A 21,629-nucleotide genomic window follows, 5' to 3' on the forward strand; every position below is an offset into this window, starting at 1 on the left:
ACTGTGCCTCAGAGAGCTGAAGTACTAAACCCCCCTGACACCACAGAGGAGGACCTGATGACAGGCCAGTAAAATGCTAAGAGCATCAGCCGCAACCTCATAATCCTACATGTTATATTTTACTTAAGAGGAGGACAGATTAATACTTATACAGTCAGGCCCATATACATCGATTTTTTTGGCATTTGGCTAATGCCCCACATTAAAACTGAAATAAAACACTCAAGATGTGAGTTTAGCATTAACCATTCAGGATATAGTCAAGTTTCACAGAGGGCCAGATTAGAAGAAAACCTGCCTGTTCTGAAATAAGATGAAACCAGGATGACTGCAGGAGAAAAGGAAGGAGGAGGAAATGAAGAGCTCATGATTCAAAGAAGAGCATCTTCAGTCAAACATGTGGCAGATTCAGCCAAATGCTGGAACACTTACCGGATGCACCTTCACATGCAGCTGCCCAAGAGTTTCTTATAGTAGAGAACTAGGTTATTCTGTATAAAATCTGTCCTCTGATCCCAGTATTAAAGGCCAAAGCCACCAGTGTGTGTGTGTGTGTGTCTCTCTTTTCTTTCATCAGTATTCTCTTTGCAACAGCTCAAGCAGACTCTGAGATCTAATGTTTGGTGGTGTTTCAGGAAAAGTCAGACCTAAACCAGTCTGGGTGGTCCTGGCTGGGCCTCAGCACCTCTTCCCTCTGGAGATGCAGAGCTTTAATGGCTTCAGGTAATGGACTTGCAGAGGGAGCGTTTTCAGTGGATACACTGTTGTCCTCAGTGTTTTTATAGGAATACACACACAACACTGCATGCACACAAAGATATTTACAAACTTATAGTAGGGTCAGGAAGTCTGAAGTATAAGGGAGGGACACGATCATTATTTTTTTCCAGCTGAGATGGCAATACACCAACAATAGCCTTATAAAAAATCAATCATTCATCTTTGACTAAGTCCATGCTTCACCGAAGCACCTGATGAGTAATGATGAGTGAGGGCTTAGACCTCTGTGCTCCATGGCCGGCAGTATGCTGTCTGTAAGCATCAATGAAGCATCAACACATCTCCCTGTAGCTGATATTCAGTATTTGTTGTGACCCCTTGTTAGTTGGCTTTGTTTTCATTTCTTTCAGTTTTATTTCTAGTTGTTTTAGGTGTGTTTTCCTGGGTTTTGGTTATGGTTCCTGTTTTATTTTGAAAGCCCTGTTCCTCCTGTGTATCCTTGTCACTTTCACTTCCTGTGGTTTCCCTCCATGGTGATTGCTTGTCCCGCCCTAATGTGTTCCACCTGTGTCTCTTATCCCTCATGTATTTCAGTCTTGTGCTCCCCTTTGTCTGTTTGTGCTGTGTCCTGTCGCTACCTGCATCTTCGTTTCGTCGTTCGTTTTAGTTGTGTTTTGCTCTTGGTTTGTAATTTGTATTTCTTTGTTTTGTTTTTTTTTTTTAAATTTTTTCTGAGTCTTGGCTTGATGCTTCATAAAGTTTGCTTAGGTTTGAAGAACCTTTTGCCTTAAAGTCTGTGTTTGGGGCCTTTTAGAACTCTACCATAACAGTGTTTCTTATTATTTACACACAATTCAAATCTTTCTACCTGTTAGCTCCTTTAGGTCAATAATATAGGGGCATAAAATCGATGGAAAATGACCTCTCAGGTCACCAGTTTTTGTTCACAAAAAAAATCATGGTGAAACAATGCATAAATATGGAGCATATTACACACTACCTGATTTTTTTTTATTGCTTGAATTTTTATAATTTATTTGCTTGTTTGTTTTGTGCACAAATGTAATCATTTTAAGTTGAAGATCTTTTATTATCTTTCCGGTACCTGGTGATGTTGGCTTCTAGTTGTCGCTCTCATTGTTTGTGCTCCAAAACCGCCATAGTCCAGCAGAGGGCGCCAGTGGCCTGACAAAACTTTCAACCCTTTCAACTCTTTTAACACCTTCACTCATCACTCTGCTTCCAGCAGGGTCATCAGTCATTTCATGACACTCTTTTGCATATAACAATGAGCATGTGAAAACACAGAGATAATCTGAAGAAATGTTTTCTTCATTCTGTTTTGTAAACAGGAGGACATTCAAGCAGCAGGGTGCAATGAAGTGATATCAGTGATAAGGACGGAGAGACAAGGGAGAATGGTCGTGGACAGGAAGGACATGAGAAGTAAAGACAGAAGGAGAGAAAGTGAGGGATGGTGATTCCCCTCTCGGCCTCCCCTGTGGCTGGACTTGTCTCTGCTAATGACCCTGTCTGCTGGCTCACACAGACAGATGGTGAATTAACTCCAATTAGCCCACTCTCACCAGATCTTCTCTGACAGTTCACCACACACACAACACACACAACACACGCAAACAGACAGACACACCACCCAGGCTTTGTGTTTTTATTACTTCAGAGGACATTACTGTTTTCCCCTGTAAAATAACACACTGAATATATACATTTCATTTAAACTTTATCTAACTGATATTATTAATTATATATTATTAGAAAACAAATATGTGACGTTTCTTTGTATTCAATTTTTTTGTCAGACCTGATCACCTAACTGTTGAGTCACACATTGTCATTGTGGTTAACACGTGCACTGTTTCACACACTTTGTTAGACATGCTCAAAAAACCACACACACACACACACACACACTGACCGGAGACAGTGTGACTGCCTGGCCTCCTGTCATTGTGTTTGGAGTTAGCGAGGTGTGACCAGTCATCATTCATATGGTGCACATTCTCTGAGTGACTAAACTCACATGACATGTCAGACAGAACGTGATGTGTTCATGTGTGTGTGTCAGTATAACTGCCACTCACAGTTTATCAGAGTGCGGAGAATATGTGATGCTGCATGGTGTGTATGGTGTGTGTATGTCTAACAGGTGTTCCTACTAAAAGGACTCCATGCAGGAGTGTGGCGGGGCGGTCACCATGACCTCTCACCTCTTCTGTAAACAGGGTCAGCAGGTGCTGGGGGTTGCGGTCAAGAGGTCAGCTAGAATGTGGCTGGACACAATGACATTATCGAACGCTGCTGCAAAATAAGCACTGTAATAATGCAGTAACATGGCAGTCTATAAGCCCTTCTATCGGTGCAGTGTGCACAAATACACGCTGTCTGTGCCCGTACATGTTGGTGTGTGTGTGTGTGTGTGAGAGACAGAGTGAAGTAATCCCTTTAAATCTCTTTAGCTGTTCTGATCCATACTCCAGAGCATGGAGGCAGTATTGACAGCAGCTGTCTGTGAAGGATGTGTGACCCCGGCGGCACAGGGGCTACAAAGGGAGTCGTAACACCGCCTGGCCTCTGACCTCTGCTCAGACGATGTCACACACACTGTTTATTCTGGTGCTTGGACAATGGTAGACGTCCCATTACTTTGTATGTGTGTGTGTGCGTGCGTGTGTGTGACTCCTCCTGCCGGCATGACACTGAAACGAAAAGACAAGTGTCACTGAATCATGTCGAGAGAGAGAGGGAGGGAGGGGAGAGAAAAACGAGACAAATGAGGAGTGATGAGAGATGTGGGTTGTAGTGTGGAAGTGTTGATGTGTGTGCCTGTAAGTGAGAGAGCAGAAAAACTGCAAGTTAAAGATGGGGGGGATTTATAAAATCAGTTATTATAGGTTCATTTTGAGGTAAAAAAATGGAAGTGATTATATTCTAAATTAGACAAAGGACAGGACATAGAGAGATGTAAACAATGCACGTACATGCAGTATCTGCAGGACGTGTGTTTGATATGGAGATGACAGAGAACACCACTGATTCATATGATACCGGTGACAAAGAAAAAAAAAATACAATATGCTTTCCTGGACTGGGGTGAAAAATCATTTCCTCTTGAGTCAACATTTCACAGTAAACCAGAGCGGGAGGTGAGGAGAGTGGGAGACCAACAACAACAACAACAACTGAGGAGGTGCAAACAAAGAAGAATCCTGCTGAGACAACAACTCTTTGGTCCGAGAAATGAACAGTATCCTGGACTTTCTTGGCCCTCACCTGCTTCTCTGCTTCAAAGAGGCGCTGCCCATCATCTCTTGGCAGGGAGTTCACTGTTCCGCTCTCAGTGGTGATGTTTGATATTTCTCAGTCAGATGGTTCCTGAAGTTGCAACTCCTTGGTGTCATATGTCTGGTCATTTTTTTATTTGCTTATTAACTGATGAGCTGATGCCAACACAGAAAAGCATGTGATTAAAAAGTTTCTCTGCAGCTGTCCAACCTAAATGTAAAACCCTTTGAGTGATTATGCAGAATTAAAGATGGCAAATCAGCACAGAGAAGATGGTCACCCTTGGCCTTTGTGTAATCAATAATCTGGTGGAGGGGTCTCAACATCATAGTGACAGCTACAGCCCTCAGATGCAAGTGATAATGGCAGCCATTCGGTGAATGTGAACTTGCAGAACATCCGCCCCATTCATCTGATTTGGCACCCTTTGACGATCTGTTCCCCATGATGAAAAAGAAGCACCATTTCTGTGGGCCATTTTCTGGGATTCAAAGAAGATGAATTTTACAATGAAAAAACTGTGTGCTCCGTGTCCTTCCACCTACAAGGCTTTAAACTTCTCCATCATGCCTTTCAGATTGTTCATCATTCCCCTCAGATGACATATCAGCATGATAACAACATGTACATTTTTTTTCTGGTAGAAATATATATGCACATAAAAACCCCATTTCTCATTTAAACACTGACCTGTGTTTTTGTTGCATTCAGTAATACAGCTGGGGTCAATGTTTCGCTGTTTCTGGATCACGGCTGCCAGTGGGACGGGGTACATCATTAAGAGCTTTTTCACGTCATGTGCCGTGGCTCAGTAACGTGCCGCTGTCGCACAAACAAACAGAAAAATGGGCCTGCAGACATGTAGTGACACATATGCAAATACACACACACACACACCCGGTCTCCTTCTCTCTCCCCACTCAGCGTGTTGCTCAGTGTGGGAACTCTCACTTAAAACACCAAGTCTTGTTTTTATGCTGCATAAATTGACGTGTTCTTGTAATTTTTTGCGTGTATTTTACCATCGCTGCTCTGTTGTGGTTTTTTTTTTGTGTGCCTTATAAGTGCTAAGCTTTTTCCCCATCCTCCTTCTCCTCCTCCTCTCTCTCATTTGCCCCCCCCCCCCAGGGCTGATGTGATTTAAGGCTGTGCTTGAAGACTGAGGACTGTGCTGTTATCTGTCTGTTATTGATGTGAGCTGTAAGTCTCACTGTCCACACTCCACAGGCAGGTTGAGAGACAGAGGACGGATGGCTGGATGGAAGAAAAAGGAACAAATAATGCTGACAGACTAATGGTTATTCCCTATAATGCTGAGACTTCAGACAGTGTGATGTGTGTCTGTATGATGCAATCAAATATGGTTCTTTCAGTGTTTTTCTCCACCCTGCACTAATTTTCTTTCCCGTCTGTACATTATGTAGATGTCAATAATTGAGTAAATGATTTAAGAATTCAGTGGCTAACAACAGGTTACGATCTTTGCTATAAAAGCCATAAAATATGCATTTGTGAATAAAATATGATTCAGTCTCTTTCAAAGCAGCTGAAACCTGTCAAGACTGCCATTTGTTTTCTGACAGTATCGTGGTGAAGTGACAGTTCAAAAGCGGGGGTTTGTCTTTATCTTGGCAGGTTTTCAATCTTTGCTCTATTTCTGCACACCGCCGAGCATTATTTTGTATCCATTGTTTTGTAGACCGTCTTTCATCTCTTGGGCTTTGTTGTTTTCTCACTCTCATACTGTCTCTCACTCTCTCTCCCTCTTACATCGTGACTTCGTCTCTCTCTTGTTCTCTCTCTTTTTTTTTTACAGTTTCATCTTGTATTGTACAGTAACAGTATCACTGGGATTGAAGCACAAAACCTGCTAACATGCCCCACTCTAACAACCTCCAGTCACCTGCCTCAAACAAACCACCAAGCTCCACTGACACCTCTTCACTTCTCCTTCTTCCTATTCCTTATGCCATCCCTCCTCCCTCTGCCTCTCCTCTCCTCCCCTCTCCTCTCCTCCCTTCGTCCTCCTCTCATATACCCCACAGGCCTGGAGATCGCTCCTTTGTTCTTGACATCTGTTTTGTTGGGTGATTAATTGAGATGAGCATGTGGGGTGAGGGCCTAGAGAGGGGGAGCTCAGACCCCCCAGGTAATGTGTGTGTGTGTGTCTGTGGACGTGTGTGTGGTACATTAATCCTTGATGTGGTTAGTTAGTGCAGACTGCCAGGATTTCCCTGAAGAGTCATAAAATATGAAACATTAAAATATCTGTTATCTTGATAAAATGTTGAAGAAGCTGCTTTCCCTCAACAGAAGACCTCGCCAGTCTTTCCTCAGTGTTTTAATTCAGCAATGCAAGATGTTAAGTGACAGCTGACTGACAAGTGACAACACCAGCTGCACACAGCAGCACAGCAGAGATCCCAGAAGGCAGAGTTGTGATTTGCAGACAATCAGGAGGCAGCACTGCTGCTCATAAGAAAAATGCCATTAATAAAAACAAGACATTAAAAAAATTAAAGTCCCAGCCCCTGTTCATGACGACTGTCTACCAGTGGCAGACATTGCTACAGCATAGAACGCATTTTAGCTTTTGTAATTACTCTCGTTTATTTGCTGTGCGGGGCTTCCAGCCCACAGTGTCAGCCGTAGACGGCCTCTAGTAAATAAAATTGAATGAATTCCCTATTGTAACCCAGTTGCATTAGTCGCCTAAAAAGAGGTTTAGCATGATTTTATCTGAGGCAGCCTGGCTCTGACCCTCAAGTGGCTATTCAAGGAAGTTCAGTTTTGGCATTTTGGCTCCTGTTTTTTGCTTTCCGAGTTGATGAGTTGAAGTCCGCCATCATTGATGTTTAATTTGTTGGCAGTGTGCCTGGCATTTATACTCCTACACTGATCACTAGACCATGTTTGCGCTGCCTAATGGTTTGACCGGTTTACAGGCTAATCGCCACAGACATCCCTGCAGCCGAACACATTCATGTGAAATTGTAGGTCCTGTACCCTCTGTCTTCTTTTACCTGTTTTGTGTGTGTGTGTGTGAGAGAGAGAGAGAGAGAGAGAGAGAGATTTGATTCTGCCCCTGCCATTTGCGCACAAGGTTGTGACATTGTTGACCCATCTGCTCTCATATTTGACCCTCTGTCTTGTAGGAACCATGTCTTTATTTGCTCATTCTCTATCCCAGCTGCAAATTCGATGCAGGAGACTATAACTTAACTATAGCTTTGATACAACTTTTTCTTAAAAACAAGCAAAAAACGAGTAGCAGTTTAATTCCTAAATGTGATCTAACAAAGGTCAAGGGCAAATAGTAAACATTTATGCTGTTTATATTGCTTGTAATTGGGATGAAGTAAACATCTATTGAGTATTTTAACATAAATTGTTTGATTGTGTTGAATTATAAACCCAAAAAATGCAGCGGGTCTACCAGACCCACCAACACCAGCTGAGTAACATAAATATGAACACCACACAAGGGTTAAAATGCTTTACAATTCACCAAGAGATCTGAGAGGCCTGTGTCTGAGGTAATGATTTATGATTCTTTGAGGTCAGAAAGCCTCAGAAGGGACAGAGGCAGGTTTTGGGGTTCATGGAAACAGGTCAAGCATCAAAAGGTCACCTCAGTGGTCAGGTCAGAGCAGAGAAATGTGCTGAGAGAAGTTTGAAAGAAGTTCAAACTCTCCTGGGGAGGAAAATTGGTGTATTTGTTTTTTGGGGGGGATTGATAGATTCATGTACACACTGCTTTACATACAAGTACATCGACACAACACACACAGACTAAGAAGACTCAGTGTTGCAGCAGAAGGCTAATTTCCCACTCAGTATGTGTGTCACTGTGCTCTGCTCATACTTGCAAATGGACAGATGGATACGGGAGGAGAGAGAGAGAGAGAGAGAGAGAGAGAGAGAGAAAGAGAGAGGTGGAGAAGTACAGTGAGACCCTGTGGCTCAGGCCCATTAACAGTCTTGATTTATGCTGCTCTGCATGCTGTGGTGGGACAATGTCAGCCCAGTTTGTGTGTGTGTGTGTGTGTTGGTGCTGATTCAGGGTTTCAGCAGGCCACACTGATGTCTATGTAAGCATGCATGAATGGCATGTTTAGGATAGCTTCGTGGCTAGACAGGCACCAGACAGCCTGAGTCCAGGGGTTAACTCTCTGGGCCAGAGAATCATGGCGTATTTCCCTCCAACTTGTCTGCACATATGGAGACTGGCAAAGTCCTTCTTGTGCCAGCGTGCACCACACAGATCACAACCGCAATAAGGCTGCAGTTTAGGGCTGATTGCTGAAGGCTATTTAATATAACTTTGGAGGCTTGGAGATATTCCTGTGATCATGTTGCCTCCTGGATCATTTCTTTGTCCCAACAATTCCTGTCCCAGAATTTAAAAATTATTTCTCTCTCTTTCTCCCTGTCTCTCTCTCGGTCACTGTGAACCCATCAGTGTCCAATTAAATCCCCGATGGTATGGAGACACCGAGAGGCTGATTAAGAGGACAGGAGAAGTGATGAGAAAGCTTCTTTGAAAGAAGCGTTCTTGGGTTTATGTGCATAATGACTTCCACTGACAATTATCTTTGATCCAACACAAACCGCCCCCCACCACCCTCCCCACTTCCCACCATCCATCCCCATCATCTCCACCATCCTCCACCCTACCATTGCTTCACCGTCTTTTAATCTTTTTCGTCTCTCCCTCTCTGCCACGTCCTCTGTCGTCTTTTTAAGCGTCTTTTCTGAGTGACTTCAGGAATGACAAATATATTTACAATTCCTCTCGTCAACACACACGCTTATGTACAAACACCAAAAGTCCTCCCTCCCTTGCTATGTGAGTAGATACAGAGTGACTGGTTAATGAGGCTCACTCACTTGGGGTCAGTGACCTCACCGGGGCTGAGATGAGGAGGATGGCAAGGGAGGGGGTTTGTATAGAGAAAACAAAACGGGGAAAGGGAAGCAGGAATCATAGCAATATGGAGGAAGGATTATTCTCCCCCTTTTCATCATTCCTCTCCCTTTATTTGTCATCTTCTCTGTGTTCCTTGTCAGCAGTTAGAGTGCTGCATGGACACGGGGGAGCAAAAGGGGGGAAGTAGCAGAGAGAGAAAATGTTTAAGTGCTGATGGCAGCCCCTGGTTGCTGCTGGGACCAGGGTGTCAGCTCTTATTCTGCCACAGCATGCATCTGACAGGCAAATGATAGAGAAAGAGCCCGAGAGGAGGAGGAGGGGGACAGGAGCTGCTTCTGGTGTGTGTGTGTGTGTGTGTGTGTGTGAGACAGCACTGGTTTTGAAAGCAGAACAAGAGCTCCAATATGGAACAGGAGTGCCGTGAGATGTGTGAGGCTGGTAGTTTTTTTTTGGACCATATCTCTCAGCTGTCTCCTTCTTCACATCCTTTTTTTCTTCTAGTTGATTGAGTTATAGTCCTGCTGCCTCTGTGACAGGCATTCCCTTACGTTTCCACGGCAATGAGGTCAGAGGTGGACCCTCATTATTGGCTGTTGTCTGTAATCATCACAGATTGTGCTGTGTGTTTTTGTGCCTTCCTCCTCCTCCTCTCTTGACCTCGCCAACCCTGCTTCGTGCAGCAGAGCGTGACCCCAAGGGGCCAAGGGTCTCGACTGTCTTGACCCACAGGTCACGGGTGTTTACAGAGTGGTGGTGTTTGTGTGTGTGTGTGTGTGTGTGTGTTACAAATTTGGAGGAAAATGCAGAGGAAAAAACAAATAAGAGTTTGATCTGATTAAGACCCCCCCACACACACATACACACTACCACCACCACCACCTCTCCCTCCTCTTTGCTGTTTCTTAAGTATTCTTTATCTCCTCTCTCCAGTCTGCCCCCTCTGTCAGTTTGTGGTCGGCTGATGTTTCACAACTGCTTTCACAGCTGTTGATCAGTCTGAGTGTGTGTGTGTGTGTGCTTGAATGCCTACTTTGTGCCTGTTTGTATTCCTGTGTGTATGTGTGTGTACCGTATACAGTATTTCCTACGGCAGTCTCTCTTCATTGATTCAGCGGTGACAGACAGGGTTATAGATAGCTTTTTGCGACCCCTCACAATCAATCTTATCACCAGCACACCTCCTCCTCACAACTCAAGAAGAAAGCTAAAAAAAAATATGGAATATGGAATGGAGACAATAAATGAAAGAAAGGGAAGAAAATTAAATAACTGACAAAATAAGGCATGCATTGTAAATGTGTGTGTATGAAGCAGACATCACAGCTACATGGCTGCATGCACCATGAGAGAGAGGAAGTGACAGGAAGAAATGAAGGCTAGATGGAGACAGTGATAGAACGTCTGGGTTCCTCCAGACTGCCATGGACACACACAGACGGAAACCACGAGCGGCTAAATGACTCCCCAAAACGCCACCTTTAATATTACACCGCCAAAGAGAACATGGCATAATGGCTTCTAATCATTGCTTATGAAGCTGGGTTTGATGCTGTGTGTGTGTGTGTGTGTGCAGGTTCTGGGTGTATCTCTAACATGATAGAATTGGGTCTCAGTGACAGTGGATGGGACGTTTACTCGCCAAGAGTGGACAGTAATTGATGGAAAGCCCTCTAACGTGATGTGTCAGACATATGAGGCCTGTCTAATCAATGGACCATGTGACCGGTTCTGGGGGCTTTTTATATGGATGATACAGTTATGTCGGTCATGCAGTAGTGTGTCTGTGATCCAAAGCAACAGACTGTTGATTTTCTGGACTGAAGAAAAAAGGGAGAAGAAGAAGAGGAGATATCTGAATGAAGCAGATGCTTAAGGGCAGGTTTTAACCCCTCCTCTCTCCACACACACACAGACACACGCACTTGTCCTCCCCTTCACTCTCCCTTCCTCCCTCTCTCCCATGATGAATCAGCTGTCACTCAGGCACCAGTCCAATCTACTGATAATGAGAACTGCATCAACACCCTCTCGCCTCTCTTCCTCCGTCTTTCTCTTTCTCTCTATCTCTTTACACACATACACACACCAGCTAAATCATCCTTCCTCCTCTCTTCACACACATAAACTCATTCATCTCTCCCTCACTCATCTGTCTTATGATTTCCCTCCTCCTCCTTTTTTCTTTCTCCCTCCCTTTCTCCTTCCTTTTTCTCCCTCTTCCCTCTCTCCCTCTCCCTCCTCCTCCTCCTCTTCTTCTGTGCTTGGTGAGCTGAGCAGTCAGTGGTGGGACTGAGGGAGAGGAGGGAGGATAAATGCAAGAATATAGACAGAAAAGAGAACAGAGGCACAGAAAACAGATCATTATACAGCAAACGAGCAAGAGGCCACTGAATGAATAACAAGGAAGGGATTACAAAGCGCAGGACTATAAAAAGGAGAGGACGCCGACTGAAGACTCTCTTTCTCTCGCTCTTCTCGCTCCCTCCCCCCTCTCTATCCTTCCTGTCACCCTCCCAACTCTCTCAGAGGCTCTCCCCTCCCAGACGATCTCCTCAGTGAAAGATGGCATGAGCACACTGTCACCAGTCCTCAGATTGTGGAGAATATTTTTCTTTTCTCCACAACTCTTTGTCAGTCCCTCTTTCTCTTCTCTCTTTTTTCTCCTACACTTCTCTTTGCTCTCAATCCAGAGGCTGAAGAGGAGGGGAGTGAGGTAGACAGAGGGTGACCTCTCCCCTCCCCTGTGTGTGTGTGTGAGAGAGAGAGAGAGAGAGCAGGGAGTCACCGTCTGATGACTTACACCAACAACAAGCTCCTTAACCCAGCCGACCACAGCCCGATCCCCCTGCCCGCCCCCTGCCTGCCTCCTGTAACCCAGACTTACTCTCTGAGTCAGTGGAGGAGGAGGGATCCAGGATCATGTTTGGATTAAAGACTCCACACTTTTACCTCCCAGGTAAGATTATTTTTTTTATTTCTGTGCTGGCATTTCTTCTTCTAGTCACATGGATGCAGAGTTCCCCTTCATCCAGTCAGACTTAATGTATGTGCTGGAGTGACTGTTTAATGTTGACAGACAGAACATGTGCTGCTTTGTGAGTCACATCTCATAATATTTTTAAATTACGCATCCTTTGAAAGGAGAAAGTACTAAAAGTGTTAGTGCTTGTTGACCTAATGAAGACTTACTTTCTCTTAGTCACTCATTTTGCTCTTGATTAATTATTTGTTTATGTTATTTTAAAGAGTTAGCGGTCCTGTAAGGAATTAACTGTGAATTAGGGTGTTACTTTTGGGAGATTCTCTGTCGGGTCTTGCTGCTGGCTGAACAGTCTTAGGTTTATCATCTGAGTGATATGTGAGAGCCAGTGTCAATGTGGAGGCAGGTGTGAGGTTACCTCAGAAAGGTGCCTAAACATGCCTACGAGCAGGATGACAGAAACACACGACAGAGAGGAAACGAGGAGGAGGAGATGGGAGAGGAAGAGGACAGGGGAGGTCAGTGAACAAGGCAGTGTGAGAAGGAGAACTAAAATGACAAGCTGAGGACTGAAGGGAGGTGTGTAAGCCGGGCTCACTGTTTTTGTCATGTAAAAAAGAAATGTTTGAAATACCACACTTTCTGTGAGGAGATGTGTGTGTCTTTTCCCTGAACCCTCAGCCTGATCTCTGACCTCTTAGTTGTCGGAGCCAGACTGTTTGTCAGTGATTAAAAACCCTGCTGTGCCGATAGGTGAAAAGTGCAAGAGGACGATACAAGAGAGACATGCAGGGAGAGTAGGAGGCAGGGAAGGAGGGATTGATGGAGGGGAATTAGAGGGCGGAGGGCAGATTAAACAATGTTCTTTGCCTTGTGAATCTTTCATGCTGGTTTTTGAATTATACATCTGCTTTCATAAATGATTGAATCAGAGTGATTATGTGGTGCTTTGTCATTGTTTGTATATTTCTGTGTGTGTGTGTGTGTGTGTGAATGAGAGGAAGAAGAAGAAAATCTCTCCAGGAAGCAACAGCCCCCCTCACCATGCTCCCTCCCTCAGTGCACTCTTGCTTTCATCCTCTTTTTTTCAGTTTCCCAGGTCTCACTTAATGTCTGTGTAGTGTGTGTACATTTGAACGTCAGTGTGTACTTTACTGTGTTATTGTGCATGTGTGTAAATGGGTTTTTGTCATCTCTGCGTGTATATGTGTGTGCACCTGCCTGCACTGTGTGTGTGTGCAGGTGTGTGTGTTCTCTCTCTCTCTCTCTCTCTCGCTCTCTCTGTGCATGTGTGCACATTCTCATCACTCACACATCGGAAGATGCCCCAGCCCCCCTTCTGGTCCTAACTGCCGTTGCTGTGGAGACTGTGTCAGCCACACACTCACTCCTCAATGATCATTTGACAATGTAGGGGGTGAGGGGTAAAGGATGTGTGTATGTGTGTGTGTGTGTGTGTGTACGTGCGCGCAATGTGAAGCGATTACTGCGTGATTAGTCAAGGTAGAAGAAGTGGAGCAGAGTAAGGATGGAAGAGGAATGGGGATGAGAGGTAACAATAGAAAATCAAGTTAATGACGCACATTATCTTCATGGAAATCTTTCATCGAACCATCAACAGAGGAAGAAAAAAATGTGCAATATAGAAGACACATACGCATGTCTGTGTGTGTATGTGCTACATTCATGCATCATTACTCAGAGCACGCCATGACCTTAACATGGTATCATAAGGAAAAAGAAAGTGGCATTTTGATATCTTCCAGTCTCTGGACCCCCTGGTGATCTGCACCACATTTCAGCAGTTTACTGATTTTCTTTTATACAGCGACTTGTCAGATGATCACTATCCAAATGTCTTTTAAAAACTGCATTTTCTAAAATCAAAATGTATTCCCAGGAGGAGGAGGAGGAGGGGGCTGCTGGGAGTCATGAAATAAACAAAACCACCACCTTTCATAAGTGACAAAGATGTTTCTAATATGTTTTTTTTACTGTCAACAAATTCCATAAAAAACATCAAAATAGAAGCCATGTCTCAAATTGTGTTTTTCTGCACTTATACTTACACAATAGACTGTGATGTCAAACAAAGGTTGCAGTTTTTTTTTTTAAACGCACAGTGGAGACTCCACCTGTCACCGTGGCATTGCCTGACTCTAACCTAACCTCTGACTAATCCAGCTTGAGTGTAACTGAGGTGGGCAAACAGCTAATGGTCTGTCATACATGCTCCTGTCACTCAAAGCAGCCACACCCTCAATTATGCATAATTTATACATGCATCTAATAATCAGCAACCTATGTGACTGACAAATCAACACAGCAGGGCCAGAAACTGCAGTTCTTCCTATGGCCACTTGAGGCTGATCCTGAGGCCGAGTCAGACTCCCACACTGTAAAGAAAGATAAATTCAACTTCATTGTATATACAGTGGAGTGGAAGGTACTGACATGAATACTGCGCTACAAATATGTTATTATTCTATACTATTGTTGAGTAGAAACTGTCATGTTTACTGTGTGAAATTAGTCTGTAATATTTTCGTACAACTAGTGTGAACATTTTTGTTTTTAATTATTTTATTTCATGGGAGTTGTTGACAATATTTAATCTCCAGTTCTAACAGTCTAAGTCTATGTCATCGTGTCAAACCCAGCTCAAATACCTGCATGAAGAATGAACACCACACACTCTGTGACATTTCTATCCATGCATGCATCACACACACACACACACATTGAGTCGATAGGGTGAGAAAGCTGGGTTGTTGACGTGTGTATTAGCCTAGCATATTTATTGGCTGCTGTGGTATTTTCAGGGGCCGGGTAGCTCTGTTCAGCTTGACCTCGGCATTGATTTCCATGATATGTGTTAGAAGTACAAGGACACTGTGGCTAGTGATTTATGGCAGATGTCACATGAACACACACACACACATGCACACACTTCTCACTCAGCCTCAGGCTTCCATACTGTGATGTCTTCCCTCTAAATATTTTCCAGTTTTTCACAGCAGCAGTAAAACACAAAATAAACACTAAAATCTCCGGCTGCATAAGAGCAATGACTTCAACAGTCACAAAAGACTGTTCTGTGTCCAGGAAGGTGTGAATGCTGTCGAATGAGCAATACACACAGTCTGTGAGAAGGGAGCCTCATGAAAAACATAACACAAATCAAACCTGCTTAGAACAGTATATTACATGTTGATAAACTCCAGCTCTTTTGAGCCTGGAGTCTGTGATGACAGATTGAGGATGTCTTGGTAGTGTATCTCTTAATTTGCTTCTCCCGTTTCATGCCTCCCTCTCATTTCTTTCTTCATTGTACCTTGGCTGAGATGCCAGGTAGGTTCTGCCTCGTGTGTGTGTGCTGCGGTGAGCCCAGAATTCAGCCTCTGCTTTTATTCTAAATAGGACACGACTTGTTTTGTGTGTGAGTGTGTCTATGTGCGTATGTACATGGTATGTGTATGCTTCAGTGGGTGGAGGCGATGCTGGCACTCTGTGTGTTTGGCCGTAATTCTTGTGTGTGTGTGTGTGTACACACAGACAGGAGGCTCATATGATTGCTGCCTTAAAGGAAGGTACTGTCAGCCTCTCTTTTGCTGTTAATTGTGTGTGTGTGTGAGAGAGAGAGAGAGTGCGATTGTGTGTGTGTTTGTGCTCACTAGTGTGTCGATGTGCTGATGAAAACAGGGTCACGGTGCTCCACCTCAAGGGCACTGTTATTAATGATATGAATAAAAGACCATGACAACAGCTTGATAACACAGAGGAGATAAAATCCACACACACAAACACACACACACACACACACACACACACACAAAAACATCATGTGGGAGCTGGATGGCTTTCTCTTGCCAAGAAAAAAAAGTACAAAGAATAAAAGTGAAGAAAAAACACAACAACAACTACCATAATGTATTTTTTATGTTTTCTGTCCTCCGGGGACGGTGAGAATAAACCAGAAGAAGGGGTGTAAAAACAAAAGAAATGAATAAAACAGAGTGTTTGGTAATGTCTCAACCAGAAAACAAACAAGTGAGCAAGAAGCAAGCCAACTTAATTGGTCAAAGAGCTGGTGTCACTAATGAGCTCTTAATTAACAGAGGATTCACTTAAAGCACTTGTGGACCCAGAAACACACACACACACACAGACACACACACACAGACACACACACACAGACAGGCACACACACACACAGTCAAACATGCCTGCTCTGTGATGTTTACATTCATTTAGAACAAGCAGGAAGCTTTGATGTGAGATCTCACATGCAAGCACACAATTCACACAAACAATGCACACACACATGCTCGCTCTCTCTCTCTCTCTCTCGCTCACTCTCACTCTCACACACACACACACACACACACACACAGCCTGTCTGCTCACTGAGCTGGGGAGATTGGGATAAATGCCAGCAGATTTTGACCTGAGGTGATAACAACAACTCCTGGTCTCTCTCTCTTTTTCAAACATACACTCGCACAGCAGATGGCAGCAGGATTAACCAAACGAAAATACAGCAGCTAAAATTTGCTGACATTAATATCTTTTACAGGACAATGGACTCACACAAACACATATATACAAGTGTGTGTGTGAGAGAGAAAGAGAGTCCTCTGCTGCCACTGGTCCTGCACCATCTGCATGTTCATGAACCATGTCAAAACATAATTGATTGAATGTGTCAGTGTGTGTACATGTGTGTGCTTTCCGTGTGTTTGTCTCGGTGGGGTAGAGCTGGTTAACAGCAGTTAGATGGCTGTGACTGCCAGATAGGGCACACACGCACACACACACACACACACACACACGATCGATGACGTTGCTTCACTGAGGAGCCTGTTGATTACCCGTGGGCACGGCTCTGTCTACCACCTGGCTGCAGGTTCCAGTGAACTTGCACATGTGTCTGCACATACACACACAAACATGCACGCACATAACTGGCTAAGCCTATCTCCCCTCTCCCAGCAGCATGAATACAATCTGACTTTAAAGGATCAGTGTAACCAAATCTAAACAAGATAAACAGATACAGGTCAGTTCTTGAAAAATATTCTAGTTCGTTGGAAGAGCAGATCTCACTTTGGATTAAGGATGGTCCATAGCAAAAAACTGGTTTAGATCTGTTTATGGGTTTTATGACTAAGCAGAAAGTCAAATGTCATAATTTAAATGCATCATTAAGAAGGTGCATCAAATTAACTTTGATATATTCAGCATGGCTTTTTGTTGTTCTCTGTTAATTATTCAACTACCTGCATGTTAAAAGTCTGACAGAATTTAATAATGTTTCAAAATTCTTGCCACTCTAAAGCACATAACCATGAAAAGTTAAATTAAATACAGACCAATGACATTTTGATAATAGGCTGTAATCATAATTGGAAGTTTGAAGAGTAGTGGCCGTTCAATAAACTGTATTGTTTGACACAATCCATTTTTAAAGTCCTGCGCTAATTGATGCAGTCTGACATTAATAATCTAGCTGGTACCTGGCATTCAGAGGTTCTGTTTCCAAGTGACACAAACACACAAATGATCAAATCACAAACCTGTCAGTTGGTGCCCACATCTGTTTGCTCACATGTACCCTCTGACACATCGACAGAGTACACACACACACCCGTGGCTACAGGGCATGTGTTTGCTCATGTGTGATCTCTCGCCACCCTGTTCCGCTTCTGACTGTATTTACATAATCTGCATAATGACGGCAGCTTTAATTGCCCACGCCCAGGTAAGGGATCATGTGGTTAAGTGGGAGATCATAATTATGTAAATAATTGGCCTGACCACAGCAAGCTGCTGCTCTCTGCCACCCATCTGGAGAGAGAGAGAGAGAGAGAGAGAAAGAGAGAGAGAAGCAGTGGGTGAGGTAGGGGGCAGTGAGAAAGGTAAAATGATGGACGAAGTAGGAGTGAGAAAACAAGGTGGAGGAATGAGGACATTTGAGAGGAGGGGGAGGAAAGAACACAAGGTGGGAGAGATCCCTTAATGGATGATAATGATAAGGATGAAAATGAGAAAGAACACAACGCTGAAAGAAAACAATGTGTAAATTTCTTGTTATCAGGCATATGCATGATATAGGCTCTCAGTGACTGTGTCATCTTTCAAATACCTCTCATTAAACTCAACTGATCGACCTCCTTCTGGTGATAAAATCCACAGTTTTGGGACAGAAATGCACGAGGTTATTTGTTGCTTGCTTCTTCCAAGGTCAAATATTCTCCTGAGTGGTCATGGCCACGGAGTCCTCACATAGCTCAGAAAAATGACAACTGATCCAAAGCGCTAGGACAGATACTAACTGGAGGTGGGACTTTTTTTGTCAGCATCACTTTAACTGTGAGGACATTAAACTGACACCTATTCTCTGACCCTCTCCAGCCTCCACCACAAAAATGTCTCCCTATAATCAGATCACCAGATCTTGCAAGATGTCTTTTTCAAAGAAGCACAGGCGCACATGCAGAGACACACACACACAGTGCCTGCCACTGTATCCGCTGCACAGATGGTAAAGGCAGCAGCCCCTTCACACAGACAAAGGGAAGGTAATTCTCTCTGCAGGACATGAACAGAGCTGGAGCTGGAAAAGAGCAGCACACATCAACACTCCCCTCCCTGTTTCCTCGTCTCAGCCCCAGGCCAGCAAACATCACAGGAGTAAACTGACAGTGTGTTCACAAGTGTGTGTGTGTGTGTGTGTGTGTGTGTCTGCACACTGCTAAAATAGGCTTGAGGAGGAGAGACAGGAAAAATAAGAGAAGAGGGGAGAGAGGGAGAAAATGAGAGAGAGATAAAATGAAAAAGAGAGGGAGAGTGTGGAGAGGGAGGAGGTAATAAACAGGATTAGTGCTTATCTTTACAGCACTCTCTCTGTGTGTGTGTATGTGTGTGTGTGGGCGCACACGCGTGTCTGTGTGTGTGCGTTTTGCCTGAGGACAGAGTGACTGACTCCAGCATTACCTTTGCCAATGTGTCTCCATCCCCAGGTATCTCTTCTCTCTGGACTCCCTCTGCTTTGTGTGTGCTGGTACACATTGTACAGTGTGTGTTTGTGTGTGTGTGTGTTAAATGTGTGTGTGAGTGTGCACGCGCCTATATTAAAAGCACAGTTACTCCGGCTGTATTCTGCTTACTTTGAGGGTTTGTGTGGGAAAGTAAATATGTGTATGTGTTGGGTGATATAGCTGTTCTGTGTATGTGTGTGTGTGTGTGTGTGTGTGGTGATTGTGAACATGCCACTATACAGTTTGTGTGTGTCTGTGCAGCTGCCTGAGGATAGAGTGTACTCATCTTCTTGTTGCTTCTGCAGTTTGTCTTTCCTCTGTGAATTGCCAAAAAATGCAGAGTGTGTGTGTGTACACACACATATGTTGATGCTGGTGTGTGTGTGTGTGACAAAAGAGAAAGGCAGCTCAGAAGGTGGGTTTAGCTGCCATTATAATGCTTGTCCAGCCGCGCAGCCATTGTGTGTGACAGTGTTTCTGTTTGTAATCTCCTACCTGACCAAAGCTAACAGGCTGCTACAGCGTCTCACTTTCACTGGATGGGGAAGGAGGAATACATTTAAATAATCAGGGGTTTGGGTTCATGGCTGATATTATGCCTCGCCGCTTTTGTAAATGAGCATCTGTGTGTTGTGTGCAAATAATAAGTGTATGTGTGTGTGTGAGTGCATCTGTTTTCAAAGACATCTGTGGATGTCTTGGTGGATTGTTCTTGCAGCAGTATCCCAGCACTACCCTTCTTCGGCGGAGATGAATAGATGGAGAGAGTGGGCAAGGAGACTGAGACAATTGGTGTACGTGCTTGTGTGTTTTGTGTGCATACAAATGTGTGTATGCTTGCGTGCGTGATGGATAGAGGGCTTTATGAGAGAGGAATAGGCTAATGACCGGGTCTCCAGAGGCAGTAAGATTCCTGGAGCTATTACTGCTTGAGTTCATAATGGCCTCTGTGCTTGGCCTCTTTTACACGCTGCTTAATGGGGGGATCCTACAGCCCCACCGGCGGAGCGTAACCCGCCCAGAGAATACACACTGCTGTGTGCTTTGACCCCAAAACTACACACAAACACACAAAACACACAGACAAGGCAGCACGTTGTCGATTAGGAGGTTTAGCCTCTCTTTCATGCACCTGCAGTTCACACATAAGCATGTGCACGTTTTACAGTTTTTCTCCCTCTCTGTCTCACACGCACACACACACATGGACACACACACAAAGCTTCACAACCTGTATAGGTCACAAAGGATGGAGGTGAGACACCCACCTCAGAGAAAACTGAGAGTGTCTGCCTGCAGTGCACAGCCAAACCATAAATCATGTCATGCTACACTAGTCTCTGCAGACACACACAAGCACTGCACACACACACACACACACTGTATACACACACACATTAACTCCCCCTCTTTTCTCTTGTGTAGGTTTGAGTACAAGAGAGAAGGATTTGGGGATTATGGGGGAGCCTCACTTTTTCTTTTCTTTTCCACTGCTTCCTTCAGTACTTGTTGTTTCCATAGAGAGAAAGATGGGGAAGTAGGGGGCTGCTAATCTGAGTGCATGCGTGTGTGTGTGCGTGTGTGTCTTTTTCTGTGCTTATGCAGGCTAGTGTGTGTGTGTGTCTTTCATCACTGAATGGATCTCTGGGAAAGACTTGAAAGAGACAGTCTATTCATTGAGGAAAACATCAAGGCTGTTTAGTGCTACTGTGTCTCTGGCATCTTCGAAATGCAAGGGGGAGACAGGAAGGAAAGGGGTGACATTAAAAATGAGAGGGAGGAGAAAGATGGACAAGGTAGAAATCTGCACTCTGAAGCGCAAATTGATGCAAAACAGCTGTTAAATAGCTGCAAAGTGGAGCAGCTGCTTGGGAGATGAGGAGAGAGAGAGAGATGGGGAGATGAAGGGATGAACGATCAAGAAAGACAGAGACAGAGAGGCCCAGGGGAGGTGTTGGAATATTAGACTAAATGAAGCAGGCTGAGGGAGCTTATAGCACATGATGGCAGATGAATGTTATTTAATGTTTTTATGCTTCATTTCTGATGTGTGTAACTTTCTCCTAACGACACACACTGTTAAAATATAAGAACCTTTCATACATTGATTTAGAAAGATTTAAGACAACAGAAATAACTAAATAACATGACAGTAACGGATGAAACACTAGTTCTTTATTCAGGCACTTCTAAATATTTTTATGACTATTTTAAAACTGTGGCTGACTGGGGGTTGCAGGCGTTGGTTGCGGTGACAGCCCCACAGAGAAGGATCCCTTTACTCTGCAGTTCCCCTCAGAGAGCGTTAAGGTGTCATTCAGGTCATTGTTTTGGTTTTGTGGCCTGCAGCGCTTCTCTTATCAACCTTATCAGCAGCTGCAGGGAGTATTGTTGTGTTTTATGGCTTAATGTGACAGTTAATGTTGACACACAGACAGGAAGCAAGAAAAACTCAGAATGCTTCTGTTGTGCTTCGAAAGTCTTGAAGCGGTGATGAGAGACTTTTTAGGCTAAATGAGTCTGTACACACAAAATGAGTTTAAATCTGTTAGACGGAAACAGAACATGCTACCACAACCCAGGAGATGTCAAAGGAAAATTTGGGTGGGGTTGATGATTAAACGTTTTTGTCTTACAGCAGTGTGTTGGTGAGCTT

The sequence above is a fragment of the Parambassis ranga genome, chromosome 6, assembly GCF_900634625.1.
Source record: "Parambassis ranga chromosome 6, fParRan2.1, whole genome shotgun sequence".
NCBI classification, from domain to species: domain Eukaryota; kingdom Metazoa; phylum Chordata; class Actinopteri; family Ambassidae; genus Parambassis; species Parambassis ranga.